The sequence below is a fragment of the Dromiciops gliroides genome, chromosome 1 (assembly GCF_019393635.1).
Source record: "Dromiciops gliroides isolate mDroGli1 chromosome 1, mDroGli1.pri, whole genome shotgun sequence".
In the NCBI taxonomy this organism is placed as follows: Eukaryota; Metazoa; Chordata; class Mammalia; order Microbiotheria; family Microbiotheriidae; genus Dromiciops; species Dromiciops gliroides.
The window spans coordinates 311,861,270-311,883,468 of record NC_057861.1 but is presented as its reverse complement, the minus strand read 5'-3'; the positions used below and the strand labels follow the sequence as shown (position 1 = coordinate 311,883,468).

Below are 22,199 nucleotides of genomic sequence, written 5' to 3'. Positions count from 1 at the left end.
CATAGCAACTTTTTATGATCAGATTTTGTTTTTTTTTTCTTGTTTTTCTCATTTTCCAATGAATTTCTTGATTCAAATCCTTATGTTAGTGTAGGGCTCTATCCCCAGAGTGGGGCAGAGGGAGGGACTCTATATCAAACTTCAAGCTTGTTCTCACTGATATTTTCAGAGCTAATTATATTTAGTTTTTCCAATGTGTGTGTGTTCTGGAAAGAGGTATGTTCACTGCTCTCTTTGTCTTCATTCTGGTTCCCTGACACCTTGGAATTATCTCCTCAGAGCCCCTCCTGACTTTGGACCAAAAACTGTTCCTCAGGGTCCCTTATCCCTTGGATCCAGAAGTTACATAGTCCTATAGGGCTTAATCTCCCTCTTGACAAAAGTACTCCTTTACAACCTTTCAATAAGACCCAGAAGTGTGTATAAGTAATGGAACTTTCAAATAGTTGTCACCCACCTCTGCACAGGTCCTACTACCTCTTGACCAAAAAGTAGTCCTCTTTTCCCTTGAACTATGATCCAGAAATGGGTATAGACAATGGAGTTGCCAAAAAGCATCTGATCCTACATCTAGTGCTAGCACAAGGCTATCGTATAATCTCTTTCTGAACATTTTCCAGCTTCTTTCAACTTTCTCTGGCTTGAAAACTCTGGAATGTGCTACTCCTTTTGTCATCAAAACCTAAGTCTCTACTTGTGTTTCGTTCAGTGGGCTCTCCATTCACCCTATATTCTAGTTCTCTATTTCTGATCTCCTATATTGTCTTGAAGTGGAATTATGTATCACTTTGACTTTTTGTTGGTTCTGCTGCTCCAGAATTGATTTTTTTCAGAATAGAATTTCATATATTATTTTAGAGTTGTTTGAAGGGGAATGTTGTGAGAGCTTAGCTTTCTCTATTCCACCATCTTGGCTCTTCCAGAAGTCTCAAATGATGTTTGCATGAACACTTGTAATTTTACAAAGAGGGTTCTTGTTCTAGCTGGACCAGAGGACCTGGGAGGTCTTTTCCAACTCGAAGATTCTATGATTCTGTCAGGTGGTTCCATGATCTGCTTGGTTGTAGCCTTGCATGAAGGCATTTTTGAAAAGCAAAAATATAAAGATCTCTAAATTTAGCACCAAGCAGCTTGAGGAATGTAGGCAACACCAATACATTATAAAAGCATTTTGAGGAAAAGGGATTATTAAATTTAGATTTTTTAGGGACTGTGAAAACCATCTGGCCCAATCCCTTTATTTCACAGAAAGAGAAACTGAGCCTTATAAGGATTAAGTGATTTGTTCAGGTTGTTGAATATGTGATGGCATGAGGAATGTGATAAGTCAAGAGCCAAGAAAAACTCAAAATCAAACTTGCCCTTCTGGTCAATATCCATTTAACATGAATAATATTTAAAGATAGACTTTGGTAACTTTTGGATATTGGTGTGGCCAATGGTATTTTTATCTCAGAGAACCACTGCCCTCTATGATACAGAAAGCTATACCCCTGACATTAGCACTATGATGTGAAATGAGGGGAAAAATATAATAGTTATTGAAACAGCACTGTTTTCTGTGTCGTAAATTTCATATCCATATAAGTTACCTTAGCTTTTCAATTTAAACTGTTGAAGCAGAGAACCTGTAAAAAAAAAAAAAGGGAGCAGGTTGGGGGGAAAGAAAGAGAAGAAAAAGCTTATGCCCATATAAAATTCCCCTTACCTAAATTTTACCAAGCCTGGCATCAAAAAGAGATCCTGAGAACTTTGTCTACCACATCTGGATCCCATCCTGCATCTGGCACTGATTACCTGTCCTCAACCAAGCCAAATTTTAGGGTATATAATCTTGCCACTTAAAAACCAACTATGAGAATGTTTCTCCTCCCCCACATCTCCTTCATTTTCCAGTGAGCTTCTTGCATGTGGGACAAATCTCTGTCTATTATATCCCATCATATATGTATATATTTTGTTTGCTTGCTTGCTATATCATATAACAATATAATTCATGGTTGTATCATTTCATGAGTACTAATTTTATAGAAATCATGAAGCCAAGTATTTACTCTAACTGGAGCTGTGAGACCAAATAAAGCACCATTTTATGAATGAATAGCCTAAAATACCAACTGTTGACTACCACACTAATGATCAAGATAAGAGATAGGTCTCACAGCACTCTGGAAGGTCCATGTGTGCAAGCTATCAAAGACCATGAAATTATTGATAGGATTCCCATCACTATACTGGCTCATCTGTTGCTGCTGCTGCTGCTGCTGCCTCATTGTGGATTCAACACTTATGTCCAGATATTTGTTTTTCAGTCATTTTCAGTTGTGTCTCACACTTCATGACCCTATTTGAAGTTTTCTTTGCAAAGATACTGGAGAGCCTTGCCATTTCCTTTTTCAGCTCGACTTGCTCAGGGTCACACACCTAGTAAGTGTCTGAGCTTAGATTTGAACTCAGGAAGATGAGTCTTCCTGACTCCAGGCCTGGCACTTTATCCACTATAGCTGCCCAGCTTCTAGACATTTAGAAGCCTGTTATTAGACATAAAGAAGGTTTCCAGGGTACAGAAGGCAAAAGCATCTGTTTTCATTTGGATTTGTTTCTTTTCTTCAAAGAGGACACCACATTCCTTGAGATATGGCTTCTGAATAGGCCCAAAGTGTTTGTCATGTGTAGCAGGCCCCTGATGGACCTCCTTAGTAGAGGGAGGAGATCAGCTGGTTTCCACAAATGAACCTTATTGAATTTGTATAAGTAGGTCTTGGCACAGGGAGGGAGCATAGCATCCCGGATCATCCTCTCATTCACCATTTCTGAGAGGCCAGAGAACAGAGCTGTATGGAATCCAAAGAACAGGGGCCACTGGGAGGAAGGGGTTTGGAGAATGTTTCCTGGTCCATTCTGATGAAGAAAGGATACTAAGGCAGTGCTCATAGGATAAACAAAGTTAGCAATCATGAAGTCCAACTTTCTGGGTCCTTGGTCACTCAAAGTGAAGAGTGTCCTTGTTCTGACCCCTCACTCAGTCTCCATTGGGCCTGAGGGGGATCCAGTCCTGTGTGTGTGTGTGTGTGTGTGTGTGTGTGTGTGTGTGTGTGTGTGTGTGTGTGTGTGAGGCAATTGGGGTTAAGTGACTTGCCCAGGGTCACACAGCTAGTAAGGCCGGATTTGAACTCAGGTCCTCCTGAATCCAAGGCCAGTGCTTTATCCACTGCACCACCTAGCTGCCCCCAATCCATTTTTATGAAGAACTTAAAAGCAAGATTTGTTTTGGTTTCCCACTTATGGTAATGTTCTCTTCTCCTCTCCCACAATCGCTTGGGGTAAAACAGTTTATTCTCCTCATTTTAGAACCCTGGAAATGGAAGTCTAGAGAGATTAGGTGTCCTCTCAAGGGCCTTAGTGTTGGTATAGTTAAAATGCTTGATTTAGGAGTTTAACACTCCAAACTCCCATCTGCTTAATAGATTGGCATTATTATAGTGGAAAAAAATAATGAATATCTAGATAGACTGAAGTTATTGAAGATCCTTTTGCACAAGATATAAATTGCCTGAAGCATTCACCTGGTTGCTTGAGTGATTTCACAATGGGATGGGGGGGATATAAAGCTGGCTATATTAGAGGCTATAATGTAGATTATATCAGGATGACACCAATCAGAGACCGGGATTTCTTATTACTCGCTAGACACATGGCATCCCAAATAATCATTGACATTCACTAATCTAATTATTCTGCTTATTCCATCTCTTCTCTCCCCCCAACCTCTGATTTTCTCACTGAATCTCATGAGAGAGAATAGACTATCTGAGACTATATAGCCTCCCGAAAAGGTGTCAAACAAATAAAAACAGATACCTGCATGCCACATATTGACTTAGAAAACCACAAAGTAACAATATATATGATATATTTATCTTTTACTATTTTATTAAACATTTCCCAATTACATTTTTACTGGCTCATATAAGTACTACATAAAGCCTGCAGGCTGTGAGTTCAACACTTCTGGTTTAACCCATATTGAACAAGAATCTTCTTTGTGTCATAGCTCACATGTGGTCACTTAATCTTTATCTGGAGACCTCTCCTGAGGGAAATTCACTGTTTCCTCAGGCAATCCATTACATTTTTGGAGATCTCTCATTGTTTGAAAGCATTTTTTTTCTTTACTTGATATAAAATTAAATAAATAAGAGCCTCAAATCTGTCTCTCTAAAATCTTTCAACCAGGCTCCTTCTTCTACCTTTTGAGATCAAGCAAAGCAAATCTTTCTTATCCAAGTGATAACCCTTTGAATTTTTTTAATAAACATTTTCATTTATAGTTATGGGTTCCAATTTTTATCGCTCTTTCCCTCCCTCTCCTCCTCCCTCCCTGAAGCAGCAAACAATCAGATATGGATTATATATGCATGATTATGTAAAACATTACCATATTTGTCATATTTTACAAGAAAATGATTCAAAGAAAAAATGAAAGAAACTGAAAAATATGCTTCAGTCTGTTCTATCAATGGCTAAACAAATTGTGGTATATGATGGTGATGGAATATTATTGTGCTATTAATAAATGAAAAGCAGGATGACTTCAGAAAGGCCTTGAAAGACATGTATGAAATGATGTATACTGAAGTGAGCAGAACCAAGAGAACATTGTACACAGAGGCAGCAATTTTTGATGAAGAACTGTGGTTGCATGAAAGAAACAGGAAAGGGCTTATGGAGTGGGGGGAGATATGGGAGAGGAGCAGGGCAGTGAATGAGCCTTACACTCATCAGAATTGGTTCAAAGACTTTAATCTCATCAGAGTTGGCTCAAGGAGGGAATAACATACACACTCAATTGGGTGGAGTAATCTATCTGACCCTTCAGGAAAATAGGAGGGGAAGAGGATGAGGAGGGAGGGGTGAAAGAAGGGAGGGCAGATTGGGGGAGGGGGAAGTCAGAAGCAAAGCCCTTTTGAGGAGGCATAGGGTGAAAGAAGATAGATAATAGAGTAAATATCATGGGAAAGGGAATAGGATGGAAGGAAACAGTTAATAGTAACTATGAAAAAGAGAAAAGGAAAAAATGTGCAAAAATATTTATAGCAAATTTTTGTGGTGGCTAAGAAATGGAAATCGAAGGAATGTCTATAAATTGGGGAATGACTAAACAAGATGTGGTATATAATTGTGATGGAATATTATTGTGCTATAAGAAAGGACAGGTGGGATGATTTCAGAAAAAACCTGGAAACACTCATATGAACTGATATATAGTGAGGTGAGCAGAACCAGGAGAACATTATGCACAGTGACAGCATTATTGCTCTATGAGCAATTGTGAATGACCTAACCATTCTCAGCAATAAAATGATCCAAGACAATCCCAAAGGACTAATGATGAAGCATACTATTCATCTCCAGAGAAAGAACTGATATTGATTGAACACAGACTGAAGCATGCTATTTTGTGCTTTCTTTCTTTTTTACTTGAGTCTTTTCATATAAAATGACTAATATGGTAATGTTTACAAAATTGCACATGTATAACCTATATCTGATTGTTTACCCCCTCAGAGAGGGGGTAGGGTAGGGAGGGAGGGAATGAGAGAGGGATAGAACTTGGAACTCAACACTCTCAATAAATAAATAAATAAATAAAAGAGGGGGAAAAAAAGACCTGAGTTTAAATCTAACCTCAGACACTGTCTAGCTGTGTGACTTTAGGCAAGTCACTTACCTCAGTGTTCTTTAGTGTCCTTAACTCTAAAATATGAAGAATACTAGCATCTCCTAGGCCTGTTGTGAAGGATAAATGAGATAATGTTTTTAAAGTGTTTTGTAAACCTTAAGATGCTTTGTAAATGCTACAAACTGCTATTATTAGGCAGGTACAATTCTAAAAAACAGCAACATAGAAACAAACAAAAAAACCCCTAAAAACTGTGAATGACACAACTATTCTCAACAATACAATGATCTGAGACAATCCTAAACAACTATTCATGAAACATGCTATCCACCTCCAATGCTCTTTGAATTCTTGAACATGCTGTTGTTTCCCCAGAAGTCTTCCCCAGGCCAAACACGACTGACTCCTCTACTAGAGGAGTTGTCCTCAAATAGCCTCATTTGATATCACAGCATTCTTTCCTAAATTTGGTTTAGCTTTTTCATTTACTTCTTGGAGTCTCCTATTAGGATAAATGCCCAGTAAACATCTTCAGGGCAGGGGCAGTTTTTATTTTTTTTTCTTTTTTGTCTTTGTATTCGTAGTACTTAACACAGTCCTTTAATTATGGTAGACATTTAATAAATGTTTGATAAATTGAAGTGAATATACCAAAGTCTTGAGATTCCTTATCTTCTTGGTCACCCTTCCACATTTTCTATTCCTCCTTTTTTCCCCCCTTTTTATCACCTTTCCCCCATTAGCCAGCATTTCAATAATGATGAGAACAATATTGTTTTTTGTCTGGACCTGTGATGTCACTAGTATAGGGAAAGGGGGTTCTCTCAACCAATATTAAAAGAAATATAGGCTGAGCATGTTGCTTGGCACACTGAGAAATTAAGTAACTTTTTCAAGGTTGCATAGCTAGCAGTATTTGAACCTAAGGCCAGCCTTTTATCCACAATACCAAGCCATGCTGTATCTCTGCCCTGTCTCTCTCTCTCCCCTCTCTCTCTGTCTCTGCCTCTATCTCTATCTGGCTGTCTCTGTCTGTCTCTGTCTCTGTCTCTCTGCCTTTTTGTCTCTTTCCCCCTCCCATGTCCCCTTGCTATGGTGATGCAGTTGAAAGAGCACCTACATGGATTGGATTACAAATCATAAACATAGGCCCACAGGATCTTAGCACTAGAAATTGAAAGGGCTACTAACTCGAACTAGTAAAATTCATCATTTTACAGATGAAGAAACTGAGGCCCAGGCAGGTTAAGGACATTGTCCAAAGTCCCACAGGTAGGAAGGGGTCCAGGTAGGATAGAATCTTTAAATATTAAATTTAATGTCTTCACACCATACTAGGGGTATTCATTTTTTTATCGTGTCATGCACCTCACTGGCCCTCTACTGAAGCCTATAGGCCACTTCCCAGGATAAGTTTTTAAATACATACAATAAAATGAATCGGGTTACACAGGAAAACAATTATATTGAAATATAGTCAGCAATGTGATGTTTAAAATCTAACTGTGATGACTAAAAATCTAATGTGTGTTCACAACCTGATTCTCACAGCAAACAGCTGTTTAAAGACGCTGTCCTTGAAGTGTTTGAGAATTGTACCTCATAGCACTGCTTTGACTTGTCACAAGAATCATCGGAGGTAGTCAGTAGTGTGCTGTAATGAAAGAAGCAGCGGACCTAGAAAACAGAGGCCCAGACCTCGACTCTTTTTACATGCTATATGACTGTGCATGGGTAAATAACACAGCCTCTCAAAGGCTCATGTTTGTAATGCCTTGGTACAGTACCTTAAAGCCTGTAAAACACACTATAACTCTAAGGCATGTAGGAAATGGGGTGAGGGTGGGGAGCAGATAAGCTTTACTTTAGTGTTTACTACATGTCAGGTACCATGTTGAGCCCCAAACAAATACGAACTCATGGAAACTGAGGCAAGAAAAGGTTAAATGTCTTGCCCAGCATCATATAACTAGTGAATATTTGCTGCTGGATTTGAATTCACACATTCCTATCTCAGGCCCATAGATCTTTCCCTTGTGCCATTTAGCTGCCTCCAGGAAAAACAAACAAACAAAGAATCATTATTATCCCCATTTTCACAAGAACCCTGTGAGGTAAGGAGTATAACTTTTGTTATCCCCATTTTACAAAAAAGTTCATTTCTTAAGGTCACACAGCCCATAAGAGGCTTACCCAGAACTGGAAGAAGATCCTTCCAATTGCCCTCTTTAGACTATTCCCATGTTGTATTTCCATATGCAAATGAAAACTTTTCTTAAAAATCTGAAAGCATCATAATTTCTGCTGATTCTAAAGAGGAGTTATTTTTTTTTTCTTTTTGCAGGCCGGTGGGGGTTAACTGACTTGCTCATGGTCACACAGGTAGTAAGTGTCAAGTGTCTGAGGCAGATTTGAACTCAGGTCTTCTTGATTCCAGGGCTGGTGCTTTATCCACTGTGCCACCTAGCTGCCCCTTCCAATTGTATGTAAAGATAGTTTTCAACATACATTTTTATAAGTTTTTGAGTATCACACTTTTCTCCCTCTCTCCTTTCTCCCCTGCCCCCAAGATTACAAGCAATTTTATATAGGTTGTATGTATGCCATCATGTTACACCTTTTTTCACATTAGTCATGTTATGAAAGAATAATCAGAACAAAAGGGGGAAAAACACCATAAGAAAGAAAACAAAAAGCAAAAAAGTTTAAAAAGTGAAAATAGTGTGCTTTGATCTTCATTCAGACTTCACAGTTCTTTCTCTGGATATAGTTAACCTCTTCCATCATGAGTCTTTTAGAATTGTCTTGGATCATTGTATTGCTGAGAAGAGCTAAGTCTATCATAGTTGATCATCGCACAGTGTTGTTGCTGTGGAAAGTGTTCTCCTGATTCTGCTCATTTCACTCAGCATCAGTTCATGTAAGTCTTTCCAGGTTTTTGTTTTTTGTTTTTTTTTTTCCTGAAACCCCCTGGTTTCTTATAGCACAGCAGTATCCCATTAAACTCATATAGTACAATTTGTTCAGTCATTTCCCAACTGAAGGGCATTCCCTAAATTTTCAATTCTTTGCCACAACAAAAAAGAGCGTCTATAAATATTTTTGTACATATAGGTCCTTTTCCCATTTGAATGATCTCTTTGGAATACAGACCTTGCAGAGGTATCTCTGGATCAAACAGTATGCACAGTTTGATTGCCCTTTGGTCATAGTTCCAAATTGCTCTCCAGAATGGTTGGAACAGTTCCCAATTCCACCAACAATGCATTAGTGTACCAATTTTTTTACATTTTCTTGAACATTGATTTTCCTTTTCTGTCATATTAGCCAATCTGATAGGTATGAGGTGGTGCCTCGTAGTTGTTTTAATTTGCATTTTCCTGATCAGTAATGATTTAAAACATAAAGTCTGTTTTTCTAAGGAGTCATAATCTCATACAGCACTTTTATTTTACAAATGAGGAAACTGCTTCCTAGAGAGGTGTAGCCCATAGCTATTAAGGGAGCGGACTAGAAAGAGAACTCAAATTCCTGTATTACAATATTGAACTCTTTTAGTTAAGCTCAGTGAAATTCAGGTTGATTCAATGAATATATGTTTATTAATTAAGTACTTACTATATATCAGGCATAATGCTAAACTTTTGCACTATATATTCCTTTCTCCAGAAAGAATTGAACTCTATTGAGTGATTTGCTATTTTTTCCTTCTATTGTTCACTAAGTGATTTTTCTTTTTTAAGCAAGAAAGGTAGAAATCTTATAAAGGAAGTAGCTAGCTTAACTAGAACAAGTTGTCCAGTTAATATTTTCCTAGGATTTGACCTTGACTCCAACATTACTGTCATGGAACTTGGCATGGAAAGCAATGAGTATAGTAGAAACACACCATATTTAAAGAGAAGTCATTTTGAAAGAGCTGATATTTCCCCTCATCAGTTATACTGATAGGTCACTTGGAAGGGTAATTTCCTTTTTCCACATCTGAATATATTCAATATATTTTCACTGATGATGTCCAGAGCATAAAATCCCAGTTCTCTTCATTTTTTCCCAGTGTAAATTCTTTCTTTTCTTCCCCCAAGTACCCAGCTATAGAATAAAGAATATAAATATATACATACACACATATGTATACTGCTTCATGCTGTGAGACAAATATTGTAATCTTCTACACTGCTGATCTGGAACTGAGAGGGCAGGCCTCCACCAATCTAGGGGTTGTAAATTCCAGTCACGTCTGAGACTCAATTGTCTTTCTTGGTTTCTTGGCTTGCATCTCTACTTCAGCATTACATTTTGAATGCTACCTTCCTTATCTCTCTTTTTAAAAAATCTACTTGCGTTTATCTTTTGTCCTCTATCCTCAGTGTCACCTCCCCCAACCTAGCCTGCCTGACCACCAAAATTACCTTCCAGGATATTTATTAACTCTTGCATATACCCAAGAATATCCATTGCCATCTTAACTGATGACATTGAACAGTTTTGTGAGAACTTTTTTAAATGTATAGTATTTCCCAAAACTTATTTTCTTTCTTCTTAGCTATTGAAAGGAGAAAAGTATGCTGAACTAGGACTTAGAAGTGAATCTTGATCCTTGTGACAGTTAAATTTCTATGAGACCTTTGATAAGGTATCTCATCACCTTTAAGGGTGTTTCCATTTTTATAATTCTATGGCTTTAGTATTTAAAAAAAATATCTAAACTTTCATAGTATGTGGCTGCTATAGATCCTAGCTTCTTAAAGTGTGGGTTGTGATCCCATATAGTGTCACCTAATTGAATGTGGGGATCACAAAAAATTGGCAATAGTAAAAGATTATGAATATCTATTTGCCTGGGGTCATGTAATTTTTTTCAAACAAAAGGGGGTCAGAAATGGAAAAAAAAATAAGAATCCCTGCTATACATAATTGTAACAATACATTTCATTCTTACCTTATCTCATTTGGTTCTCACAACAACCCTATGAGGCAGACAGCATCTGCATTAGGAACTCTATTTTACAGATAAGAAAACTGATGCTCAGAGAGGTTTCAGCAATTTTCTCAGGTAAAACAGCTAGTATGATTTTGAGTTAGAATTCCTACTCAAGTCTCTCATTATTCCAAAGTGCATCACTTTTTTTTTTCAGCATAGAAAATATAAATGTTATATAATAATTTTTATTATAGCATCTGTTGTTTTAGAGTTGTTTTCAGTCATGTTTGACTCTTTTTGACCCCATTTGGGGTTTTCTTGGTAAAGATACTGGAGTGGTTTGCCCTTTCCTTCTTTGGCATATTTTACAGATGAGGAAACTAAAGCAAACAGGGTTAAGTGACTTGTTTAGGGTCACACAACTAGTTAAGTGTCTAAGGCCAGATTTGAACTTTATGAAGATGAGTCTTCCTTATTCCAGGCCCAGTACTCTATCCACTGGAACAACTAGCTGCCCCATATTACAACATATAATTATATACTATCAAACAATTGAAAGTCACATAAGGCTTTGAGTTTTGCAAATCATTGTGTCTGTATTATATCATTTGTATATTCTTACACATATCACCACCACCACCACTCTGTGAGGCATCTATTGAATCACAAAAAAATTAAATTGAAATGTATGAAAAATAGAAATAGAAATGGAAAATAGAAAAAAAATATGTTTTGAAGCCAGGAAAATCTCAGTTCAAGTTTTACTTCTGACACATACTGGCCTTGTGATTCTGGACAAGTCAATTGGCCTCTCAGGGCTGCAGGTACCTCTCTGGAACTCTAAGCTGCAGTGAAGGTTCCATCCTGCATTAGCTGAGAGTGTTCTAGACTAACAGAAGCCCAGATCCAGCCACGGTCGACAGTCATTGGGGAAAAAATAAAATGATTTTATTTAAATGCTTCCTAAGTTTAAATAATATGAGCATGGATCATAAGAAATTAACATTAGATTTGAAGTCCCTAGGACAGGGATACCAATCCTGCATCTGAAGCTTACTCCTACTTTGACTACCTTGGATCAATGGCTTTACCTACTTTAATTTCCTCATCTATAAAATGAGGGCATTGGACTATGTGATTTCTGAGGTAGCCTCCAGATCCAAATCTATGATCCTAAGTTTTTCATAAGCATCCATTGTATAGCAGCTACTGTCCTAGGTGTTAAGGATACATATACAAAGAAGGGAACAATCCCAACTCAGAAGAAACTTGTTATAAGCAAATATAATTGCTTAATGGATAATATAATTTTAAAAGACTAGCACCCATAAACTTCCTATTTGCTCTTTACTTATGATAGATTTATCCAAATCTCTATTTAATTGATCCCTTCATTGATGAAAATTAATTCTGCCATTATTAGATCTTATTGTTATTTTTTTCTTAGTACAAACCTTATATTAGGCATTTTATGTGAAACAGAGGCTTTGATGGTAATTATCTGTAATAAAGGATCATTAGCTTGCCAGAAGCAAGAACCAGAGAAACAAAATATTTGTACAAATTAGTTCTGAAATGGACAGGTATGCCTTTGATTCATTTATATACTTATTAACCCTTGGAGATTCCCATGAGGTTTAATACATGTAATTTGATGATGAGAAAAATCAACCTTGTGGTTACTAGAAGCATACATATGCATATCCAAATACATAAGAAACATTTTAATCCTTCTGCAGAAAGGAGAAGTGAACAGAAAAGCTCTAGTCATTTTCCTTCCATCTGCCCTGACCTCGTCACCTTTCTTTTCCTACCCAATTTCACATTTATCCAATTCAATGTAATTGAATTCAACAAACATTAGTTAGGAGTCAGGAGTTGTGCTAGGTCTGGGAATGCACAGAAAAACAAAACCAGCCCTGCCCTCAAGGAACTGGCACAATAAATGAGGATTAAAACACTCCTACAGAAGATGACTTAGTTTTTTTTTTTTTTTTTAATTTATTTTTTTTAGTGAGGCAATTGGGGTTAAGTGACTTGCCCAGGGTCGCACAGCTAGTAAGTGTTAAGTGTCTGAGGCCAGATTTGAACTCAGGTACTCCTGACTCCAGGGCCGGTGTTCTATCCACTGCGCCACCTAGCTGCCCCCGATGACTTAGTTTTAAATCCATTAAGAAGTGCTTCTCTTATTTTCTATGAAATATTTTCTTTCTTTCTGTATCTGTATTAAAATGCCTTCTCATTCTATCTTCAACTTAATTTCAGCAGGTGAATGAATTATAATTGTATGTTAACATCATCCTCATCCTCATCCTCATTGCCAACATTTAAATAGCACCTACAATGTGTCAGGCACTATGCTTAGTGCTTTACAAGTATTAGTTGATCCTCAAAACAAACCTGGGAAGTAGGTGCTTCTGCCATCCCCAGTTTACAGATCAAGGAAAATTCTCCATTTAATCAACTGAACTCACCTGTGAAGCTTTCAGTTGACCACAGTTTCCTAAAATGCACGACCAACTGTGAGATTCACTCCTGTGTTTGACTTACCTTACCATAGATGCTACTGTTGCACTTGGTTCCCTGTGAAATGACTCCTGAAATACCCTGTAGTTGCCTGTCCCCTGAGGATACCATCAGGTAGGGGTGGGGGAAGAATTCAGAGCCATTGTATTTTTCGTTCTTAAGAGGAAAGCCCTCTTGTGACAAGAGTATGTAGTAATCACAATATTTCTGATGGCAGTAACAAACAGTGTGATGCTCTACTCCAATGGATGATGACAAATGACAGGGCTGCCCTGTGATTAGATAGAAGTGAAGTAAGCCCACCTATATTTGCAGTTTAGCAATTTTTTTTTTTTGCATCCCAATAGAAATTCTAAACAGAACTAAAACTCAATCTTTCTTTTGAATTGATCACAATCTATCTTCAGGAAAACACTTTTTTTTAATGCATTAACAGTAAATACACACAAATGATCACAATTTAGAGGATCATTAGAATATTAACTCATAGGAAATAGGGATTATTTTATTCTTTTGTGTTTATATTCCCATTGCTTTGAATAGTGCCTGGCATTTCTTGGTGCTTAATCAATTATTGTTGATTACTTTATCATAGGATTTAGAACAGAAAAATATCGTATAGACGACCTAGTCCAAGCTTTTCCCTTTAGAGATAAAGCTGCCAAGATACAGAATATTTATATGACTTCTCAAAGTTCACACAGAGAGGTAACAGCATTGTCAGCATGTGAATCCACGTCCTCTGACACCAAATTCTGTATTCTTTTTATTTTCCCATGTGACTATGCCAGGTTATCATTTTCTCTAAAGACAGTAAAATGTGTAGGCCATACCTTTTGAAAGTAAAATCCCATGTGAATCTAATAAAACTTCTCAGGCTTTGCTTTGAAAAACTGATGGGTCATCAATAGAGCATCAATACGTTTTTTTCCCCCTGGTAAAATTTCTTAGAGTGGATTGATTAGAACAAGTTGTTTGGGTTCACAGGAAGGCAGAAAAGTGAGCTTTTGAAGCCTGCCTTGAGAAAGATTATGAAATAGAGTTCTATCTACTTTCTTTTTATACCCTTGCCCATCCATTTGCTCCTCTGATAAATATTTACTGTCTTTTCCCTGTCTATGAGGTGTATAATCATACAAGGATGAAACTAGACACAATGTCCTTCAAGGAGCTTACAATATAGCAGGAAGATTTTTACATACACACAGAGGCATCTGGTGGTACAGTGGATACAGCATTGGGCCTGGAGTCAGGAAAACCTCAGTTCAAATCTGGCCTCAGACTCTTATTAGTTGTGTGACCCTGGCCAAGTCACTTATTCTCTGTTTGCCTGAATTTCTTCAACCATAAAATGGAAATACTAATAGCACCTACCTCCCAGGGTTTTTGTGAGGATCAAATGAATCAATCTGTAAATATTTATTAAAAATCAGTTTTGTGCCAGACTTAGCACAGTGCCTGGCACAAAAAAGAGAGAATATAAATGAATACCTATTCCTTCTCCCTTCTTTGTAAGTTAGGATTGGATATTTAATGTATGGGAGAAGTCAAACACAAGACTGAGAGATTAAAAGGGGAGGAGATTTTACAAAGTTTCATTGCAAAGATAAGAATAGAGTCTGGCCATGAAGGAAAAAAAGAGACATCAACATCAATGTTAGAAAAATGAACAATCTTTAGAACTTTTGTAAACTGATGAAGAATGAGATGGTCAGGAGTTTCCAGCACCGGAAACAGATCGCCTGCTAGTTCTACCTGCAGTCTGAGGTCGCGGGTCATGTGACAAGAAAGGTTTCCTGTTGGACGCTGATCCCCTAGATCTGAGCTCCCGGAGCCGGCCCCGCCCATGGGCTGCTGCTACAGCAGTGACAAGGAGGACTCGGACCAGTATCAAGAGGGGCTGGAACTACTTCTGGATCCCAGCAGTCCCGCAGAACCCAACCACCACAGCCTGCCTGCAGCCGTACAGATGAGCTGGCCCTGCTGTCTTCTCTCCTTGCTGAGACAGCCCGCTGTTAACATCATTGATATATCAGCAGCAGATTCCCAGGGCATGGAGCTGCGTGAGTACGTGGACAATGTAGTACCTGCCTGGCTGTCCTGAGCAGTAGCTTGACTCACTGGAAGAAGCTGCCACCACCGCCATCACGCACCAGCCTGCCCGAGCTGCCAGTGACCCTGTCCCCTTTGCAGATTTGCCCCAGCTGTCCAGAATAGCTGCTTATGCCTACAGTGCACTTTCTCAGATCCAGGTTGACGCAAAAGAGGAGTTGGTCGTACAGTTAGGGGTTCCATGAGGACAACTTCTGGGGATCTCCCCTGTTCCCGTTTTCCTTTCCCCTTATTTCTTTCTGCTTGTGCAGAAGCCTAACTTGCTACTAATCACAGAAGAGAAACTACCACAGGAGTCCAGAGGTATTTGGGGGCCTCGTGTTGACACACCATGAGTTCCCAAGTTCCCTGTGGTCTTTGTGCCATGTGGCTCTAGCTAAATAGTTTTGTGGGGAGGAGAGAAGATTTATGATGGCTTTGTTACTGGGGGGAGGTGGAGCTGGAGGAGTTGCAAGATAGGGATTTAGATCTGAATGGTTTTTTTAATCAGATGAGTTTAATGACACTAAATATCCCAAGTTGTAAAGTTAGTTTAAAAAAAATATCTGCAGAACTATAGGTTGAGAGATGATTGACTAGACACTAGGACACTAGTGCAAGTGAAAAAAAAAAAAACACAAACATCTAGAGGTTATGACAGCTTGCTAGCTCAAAATACAATCTTCCCAGAATTTTAACTTGCCTTGGTTGAAATCTCATGTCTAGAAGAGGAAAGGTGGTAGTCCCACTGTACTCTTTTCCAGGTAGAACACATTTGGAGGTTGGAGTCAAGGTTCAGATGCCACATTTTAGCAAGAACTTTGACAAACTGGAAGGCATCCAGAGGAGGGTTTCTAGCATAACCCCTGGTTCAAAGCATATTTGCATAAGGCTCTCCACATGGATGAATTATTCAATGCTCTCTATACCTGTGTGAGGGGGTAGAGTTTTTGAAAGCTTTAGAGAAGAGAGATACTGGTCTTTTAGTATCCAGCTTCTGAACTGAAGATATATGATTCCAGATATTCTTCCGAGAAAGATCCTGAAAGTCACACCTAGCAGGATTATTTGAAGGAACTGGGTATATTCAAGATGGATAAAAGAAAGCTTAGATTAGACACATTCATCTTCTCCAAATATGTGAGTACTTGGCATGTCAAACTAAATCAATCTATGGTAGATTTCAGCTCACCCTTACAATAGAATTGCTCCAAAGCACAGCTGCTGAAGGAGACAGAGATCCCCTTTCATTGGACGTTTGTAAGTAGAGAGTGGATGGCCATTTGTCAAGGATTCATCGAGCTGATTCTTGGTCAGGCTTGGGTTGGCATAGGTGACTTCTTAGATTCTTTCCAACTAAGAGAGTTTGTGGTTCTCAGTAACATGATAGTTTTGGGATGTATCTAGTATTGCCCCACCATTGCCCTGGGCAAATAATATTCAAAGGTCTATCTACCTATTATATATAAATGCTTGATTGATGTAAATGATTGATCAGGGCTGAGTGGCCCAACTGGGGGAGACTATAATAAATTAGTAGGACACATATTACATATTTCACTATAGGACTTTTTGGACTTCGGAACTAGGCCTCTATTTTTTTTTTGTTCAGTAATTTATTATTTTCCAGTTACATATAAGGATAGTTTTCAACATTTGTTTTCATAGAATTTTTAGTTCCAAGTTTTTCTCCCACCCTCCCTTCCCTTCCTCCTCCCCAAGACAGAAAGGAATCTAACATAGGTTGTATATGTGCAATCACATTAAACATATTTCTGCATTAATCATATCGTGAAAGAAGAGTCAGAGCACAAGGGGAAAACCTCAAAAAAGAAGGAAAAAAAACAGCCCCAAAGTAGAAACAGTATGGCTGGATATGAATTATAATTTCATGATTGGGGGTGCTGGGTAGGAAAAGATTTGGCTTCCTTGACATATCACCCTTCTGTGTTGGGGCTTGAACTGATATTAAGGGACTAAGACCTAAATTGGTTGTTTCTATTTCTCACACCCAGTTTTTACATTTGGTCCTTTTAATTTCATTTGTTTTCGTTTGCCACCTTCTATAAAGGACATCTATCCAAAAAATATAAAATGAAATGGTCAAAACAAGGAGAACAATTTATACCAAAACAATATCATAAAAACTAACACTAAAAGGACAATTCATGATTCTAGAAATATATTAGCCATTACAGAAAGTTGACACTTAGGTTGTAAAATGAGACACACATTCCCATGCAAAGATAAAACATGCATAGACATATATATGTATATAAATACATACGCACATACATGGATACATATGCATGTGTATGTGTACATATATATATATAGTCATTAGGGGGATTTGTATCATTTCATCATGAATATTTGTGATAAAAAGCCTTTCATTTTTTTTCTAATGACAGCAAGAGGGATGAAGCCACATCTCTGGTTTTATATACCTGTGCTACGTAATGTGATCTGGTTTTCCCAGCGTTTTTTCACTTAGCAGGACTTAATTGTTTTTTTTTTTTTTGCCTATCTGAAGAGCTATATCACTGGAAATCATGGATCCCATTAAATTCAGGTTGTATTCTCTGTTCCACTTGACTGGGAGATAGTGTTCTGTGTCTCCATCCATCCCTTCTATCCATCTGGTCTGAAGCTCCCTTGAAGGTCTTCTATAGAAATCACCACTCAGCCTTTGACATACCACAAATCCAAGTGCATTTCAACAGAGCATCAGAAATGTCAGAATTGCTTTTGTCAGTTCCTCTTTTCCCTATTTTATCTGTAGTGTGCCCTTTGCCGCACTATTTACCACTTTTATCTTCCTCTCTCTGACAGACAATATTTTTTTTTTCCTTTTGCTCCTGGCCGAGCCTTAGAAACATTGCCTCTCCTTTTTGTTGATCCTTGCTTCCTGCTCCCTAGGTTTCATTGACCACCACTTATCTCCAACATGTTGAATGTGTGTTGTTGTTGTTTCTTTAATAATGCATCTGCTTTCATGATCCAGCACAAGCAGGGCCTTGGCTAGCTGTGGTGAGATGGTAGTTTACTGTACTGACTGATCTTTTGATGTATTAGAACATTGCCTGATCAGAGGCAGACCTTAGCTTCTTGGATGTGCCCTTATTAGTATGATGTACTATTTTCTGTGTACTGTTTTCCAACTACAGAAGCCAAAGGTTCTTTTCCTATCTAATTTCTTCCTAAGTGCCCACTGATGCCATTAGTAAAACTAATCCCTTCATTTGACAGTATATGATGTAATTTTGCTAGAGAAAGTAAATTATACTGGACAGACAGGATATTGTCATCCATAGAATATTGTTATCCATAGGATCTTGAGCAGGTCTTTATCTCACACTCTTGCCTTTTGAGATATTGGCACAGATGATTCTTTACTAAAGGAAAGTAAGTATGCTGAGAATGATAACAAGTGAAGCTCTGAGATGGAGAGGTATACTTCTTGAAAAATCTCATGACCTTTCTGTTCAAATCTATTTTTTAAAACAATAATAGATGACATTTGTATAGTGCTTTAAAGTTTGTAATTTAATCTTTGGCTCCAAACAAAAATGTTTTATCTGTTTTAGTTTCAAGGCCGGGGATCCTTGCTGTCAGGCAAGGACATGATCTACATGGATCAGTAGGAGTAAGACCACAAATCATTCTCATGATAACTTAAATAAGGACCATCAAGGACCAAGGTTCATGGGAAAACAAGGACCTAAGCAAAGCTCAAGGCAACAGAGACAGTGAAAGGGGAGAAGGTGCACTAAAGACATTGAGAATTGGGGAGCAGAAGCCTGAACATATATGGCACAGGAAGCTTTTTATTTAATCTTATAGTAGAAGTCAATCACTGGCCCTCTAGGGCAGGGCCATCAGAATTTCAATCCACTCTGGCCTGTGCCAACCCTGTTGACACTGGGGTCAAGCAGTTCCCTACACCTGTGTTTGCAGTTTCATTGTCTGAAGACTTGAAAGCCTCCTCACCTCTCCATACACCCCAGGGCGTCTTATTCCTCAAGACAAGGAATAACAATGCCACTTCATTTGGGGCAAGAGGCTCTTATCCATAGTTTAAGTATCTGTCAATGGCAGTTCTGTATTCACTATTCTTTGTGAACCTCTCCTTGACATAACAGGACATTCTACATAATGGACCAGAAGATGCTATATAACATCTCTGATCTAGATTGGAGGAAAAAAAAAAAAAACTGTGCCACCTCCTTCATATTCTTCTCCTTGCCTCATTCCAACCTTCTTCACAAATCACTGTTTTCTAAACATAGGCATTTGAGGACACAGCCAACCAAGTAAATTGTAGGTAGAAATAGTGATTTTCTTCTCCTCTTTGTCAAATCGACTTTAAATTCCTTGCACCATGGAAACATTTTTGGTATTGTTCTCCTAAGAAGCTTAGCCATTCTCATGACTTACCCCTTGTTTCCACACCCGACCTGTTGACAGGATCCCACGGGTTCTTCTAGAGCTGCAGCCACAGTAGGCAGGCAATCCCTAAGTTCAGCTGTCTTTGCATACGTGGCAGATACCAAGAACATGAACACTTCATATAATTAAAGAGTTCTCCATGGCCAATAGCAGTACAATAGTTCTCAGACTATTTGGGCTTCTCTTGCAGCACCAGAATAAGATCAGAGGTTCTGCTGACTGGGATTGAACTAGGGTACATAGAGGAGTATACCATAGAGGAGCCCTGGAAAACAAAATGGGTCTAGTAAACAGGAAGAGTGAAAGGAAAAGAGAGACAGAGACAGAAACAGAAACAGAGAAAGAGAGAAAGAGAGACAGACAGAGAGCAACAGAGAGACAGACAAACACAGAGAGACAGAGACTGACAGAGACAGATAGAGACAGCGACAGACAGAGATGACAGTTCTGTCAATTAGCAGTAAACTCATATTACCAAGATCTCAGTTATATACTCTAGTTGTTACATTGCCCTAGCTTGTAGGATCACCAAAGCTTCATGCCTATAAAGTTTTACAAATGTCAGACAGATTTGCCACTGTTGTACCCATCCACATTACAGATTCTAGATTTTAAGGCTGCCCAAACCATATCCCTTTTGTTCAACACCCAGCATAATAATTTCCTTATTTTCATTAAGATGCTCTGTCTTTATTTTAATCTGTTAGCATTCTATAGGTATGTTTGAATACTCTGACACTTACTACTTCCATTAGAAAATTGGCAAAAGCAGGTACATTTTTGGCTAATCAGGTTTTAGAGTTGGAAGTAACCTTGGAAATACTCCATCACAACCCTCTTACTTAATAGATGAGCAAAGTGAAGGCTAGAGAAGTGGAAGGATTTACCTAATGTAACACAATCAGATGAATTAGTCATAATTTAGTTCATTTTTGCTAAGCTTTAGAGAGATTAGTGGGAGATTAGATAGGATCCACTCAGTCCACGTTTCTTATTTGTCTTGTCCCATATCTCCTTATGTTAAATATTTTAAAGTGAAATGTTTGGGATGTTGAGCGGGTCAAAACTATTAGTAAATTATTCTATTGCAATCCTATTAACATTTTTGGTAGAATGGCAGGATAATAATTTATTTGCTTTCATTAATATGTCCTGTATTTATTTGCATGGTTAGCATTCCTTAAATATGTTCAAATTTAATAACATATTACATCTGTAGAATTTCCCAACATTTTACCTTGTCACTTTTGAGACTTACAGTGACCTGTGAGGTGGACAGAGCAGATGTTATCATTCCTTTTCAAACATAAGGCACTGAAGCTAAAGGGTGAAGTGAGGAGATTGGTGTAATAGAATTTTATCAGAAGGAGTTAGGTCATCAAATGTAAGATTTCAGGTTATGTTGAATAGATGTTGAACAATCTACAAGTTAATAGATTTTAAAGCTTAGGGATCATTTCACTTAAGGTCTGTTCTACAGATTTCACTGTGCCAAGTAATAGAATCAGGATTTGAACCAATGTCCCCTGATTCCAAATATTCTTTTCATTGTACTTCATCACCCTATTGTGTATACTTTTGCAGACTTAGATACACATATACTTTTAAAGTTGGAAGGGATTTATAGGTCATCTAAGTCCACTTTCTTACCCAATGCAAAAATCCTTTAACTTCACATGCTTAGGTTATGTTTATCTAGTTAAAGTGAAATAAAAATTGGTGGCATTTACTTGGAAAATAATCAAACTAAAAAAATCACCCATTTTTGTCTGAAATATTCCAATAATAGAGGGAATTCTATCATTTTGCCTAAACAATCTCTCTTCTTTACTTGTTCTCTGGTCCCTACTTGATATCACCAACAAATTTTATGAGATTTTCTTTGATAACTGGTGCTACTGTTGATGAGAAACAAAGGAATTAATGCCTATTTTTGTTTTAATGTAATTATTCATATCAGAGCCTATAGTATAGACCTGAGCATGAAATCAGCCTGAGTGTGTCCTGTACTAAAGGCCCCTTGTGGGCCCATACCCTACTTTAAGAACCAGTAATATAGCCATAGATGATACATTATAACCTGAATTGTTATTCCCTTGTTTGTTTGGTTTTTTAAATATTCCCTGGCTTATGTTTGAGCCACAATAATCCCTTCATTTCAACTAGGTTGGTCAATGAACATCTCTACATTTCACTTAAAATTCTTGAGCTTTCTTTATTTACCCTTGTCCCTTGGACTAGAATATCTTCACTATTTTTTGCATTCTTCAATCTACACATTCATTAATGCCAAGGTCAAAGTTTTTCTTCTCTCTGAAACTTTACCTGACCAATGGTATCTCTCCTTAATTCACTGGACTTAAGAGTCAAAAAGAACTGTATTCAAATCCCACTTTCCACAACTGAATAACTCTGGATGAGTCATTCAACCTCTCTGGGTCTAAGTTACCTCATCTACAAAATGCACATAAAATTTGAACCAACTTTATAGTTTGTTGAATGGAATGGATGAGATAGGGTATTGTA

General features: G+C 37.9%; 1 protein-coding gene and 1 pseudogene across 1 annotated transcript in view; both read left to right on the top strand.

Annotated features, from left to right (window-relative positions):
• Positions 1-22,199, top strand: part of DCC (DCC netrin 1 receptor) — a 1,450,760-nt gene that overhangs the window by 116,538 nt on the left and 1,312,023 nt on the right. The window lies entirely within an intron of this gene.
• On the top strand, positions 14,980-15,430 carry LOC122736964 (annotated as a pseudogene).